Source organism: Nothoprocta perdicaria, unplaced genomic scaffold (genome assembly GCF_003342845.1).
Source record: "Nothoprocta perdicaria isolate Ctin4 unplaced genomic scaffold, notPer1 scaffold_5, whole genome shotgun sequence".
Taxonomy (NCBI): Eukaryota; Metazoa; Chordata; class Aves; order Tinamiformes; family Tinamidae; genus Nothoprocta; species Nothoprocta perdicaria.
The window spans coordinates 9,330,386-9,332,763 of NW_020455754.1; positions in this window are offsets into that span (position 1 = coordinate 9,330,386).

The following is a 2,378-nucleotide window of genomic DNA, read 5'->3' on the forward strand; positions in this document are numbered from 1 at the left end:
TGGTTGCAGAGCAGCTGCAGCTTCTTCCCTAGATTTCCTATAACTTTGTTTATTCTCTCTGTCAGTTGTGGAAAGGAACTCCGGTCTTAACTAATGCCAAATCTGCAAGTATCAAGTCTAGCATTTCCCACATCCAAACTACCATGCGTGCACAGCCAGTCCTGGTGTGTGCGACGCACCCGCAGGCTGGATGACATCCACCTGTGGCACATGCACCTTTGCTCCCTGCAGGTAGAGCCACCGCTCGGAACCAAGGGGCATCTATAAGCCCCCTGTTTTGGGCACTGATTTACTGCTGTTCCTGATCTGCCCCATGGTCCTGCTGCTTCTGCCTCCTGGGCTCTGCTTCTGAACAGCAGCATTGCACCCCAAGAGAAGGGGGAAAGAAAGGAGTGCCGGGAGGGAGCCTTCTGGTTAACTTCTTCACAGTCTACGTTTTTCCTTGAGAATGTAAGAATTCCAGTTTTCGTAACAACACATTTTCCTTTGACAAGCACTTATTTCATTTCATAGAGTTGCCTGAAAGTTATCAGATTGTTAATGTTTCCAGCCAGGATTTACTTGCTAATGTGCCAGACCCGGACCTTCCAGTAATGCATGTATGTAAATTCAGATTATTATTGTACCCATATGTAATACTACAGGTAACCAAATGAAGGAGCAGATATGAGTTATCTGCATAAAATAATCTGCATAAAATATTCACATATGGAAAGCTAATTTTTCTTGTTTGGATAAATGTCTGAACATGTAAGATCTATCAATCAATCTCACTTGTACCCAAACAGCTCAGAAGTGTGTCACATTTATTGTGCGAGTTCTAACATCATCTTCTGGCAGTTCATAAAATACGAGCCTTGCTAGAAGCTGATCAGAATTCAGAAATGCATGTTCATTTATTTGCTACTGTGGCTCTAAAATGAGGTTTTTTCCCCCCCCCATTTTTCTCATTTAACAGTCAACTAAACTATACTGAGCTGGGAATTAGCAGCTGAGGACTGTTTAGAAGTACATGATGCTTAATGCAATTTGCAAAGTTAATAAAATGCTGGACAGATGCCTTATAGCAGGGAAAAAATAAAGCATTGCTCTGATTTGTTCAGGAGCAAATAGTTATGTAATTTTACTTCTTTTAAGAAAGCATTTAATCTTAAAATGAAATGCCAAAATCAGTAATTGACTTGTTATTAGTTGAGTTCTAAAGCAAGCTTCCCTCTTCTCTATTTCCAGGACAACAGCTTAAGGAAACAATGCGAAAATGCTTGCAGAGGGGCAGCAGAAACAGAAAGTACAGTTAGATGGACAAGGCTTGGAGAAGATTACCCTGGAATGTCCAGGGAACAAGTTGAAGCCAGGTTTGAAGAATTTACCTTTATTAATGGGTGGAGGATGGGAAATACAGCAGAGCAAATATACAGTTCTTCCTCTTTTTGACAAAGCAGATTCCTGTAAATCACACACCTATCAGCTTAACATCTGGAAAGGTGACAGAAGAAAATGAGGCAATGAAGGACAGCTGAAACCCACTGATCTGCACAACTGGAGGGGAAGGAAAAGACCTACATACTCCTTTTAAAATGTCCATGAGGCAAAAGGAAAGGTGTTGGTCATAAGGTCAGTTTGCTGGAGTAGTTGTATTTTCACGGTGAGACCTCTAAAACAGGATGAAACCTCCATCTAGGGTTAACCTTTTCATTCATCTTTCTTGGGAGAAAGATCATACTAGGTAATCCTTTGGCATTATTTTGATGCTGTTCTTAGATGGAAATCGCTGAGTCATCAGTTGTAGTTATGATGGATCTTTAAGAATATATAAAAAAAGTCAACAGTTAGAGAAAAGAACCTAGGAGAAAGACAACTGAGCAGTCAGTCTGTCATGCTGCTCACCAGCTGGCTCAGACTGTTGTTGCAGGTTGTATTGATTTTGTGTTTCCCTCTGCTGCTCTATATTTATATTCTTCAAGCGTAAGATTCCACCACAGCTGAACTGCAGCCGGAGGAAAGGACCAGCCTCCCTGTCCTGCCTCCCGAGTATTCACTGCAGCCGCAGCCGGGCTTGTGGAACATACTGAGCAGCCGCTGACGTTGCCCTATTCCAGTGCCTTCACTTTAGGGACCCTGATCAAATCGGGACAGAATATGAATAATAGTGACTGAAAGGCACAGCATCGCTCTTATTACTGAAATCAAGCGGATTTCCCTGATTTCTGAGCAGTCCCGGGGCTAGAAGAAATCCCTAATCCTCCCTACTTAGTCCATGTATTTCCAGTGCTCCCAGCACAGCAACCTTCAGCCTTGAGTCATCGGGGTGAGAAACCCAGTCTGGGGCCTGTAGTGACTGGAATCATTACTGCATCTTGGCTGCTCGTCCTCTGCGA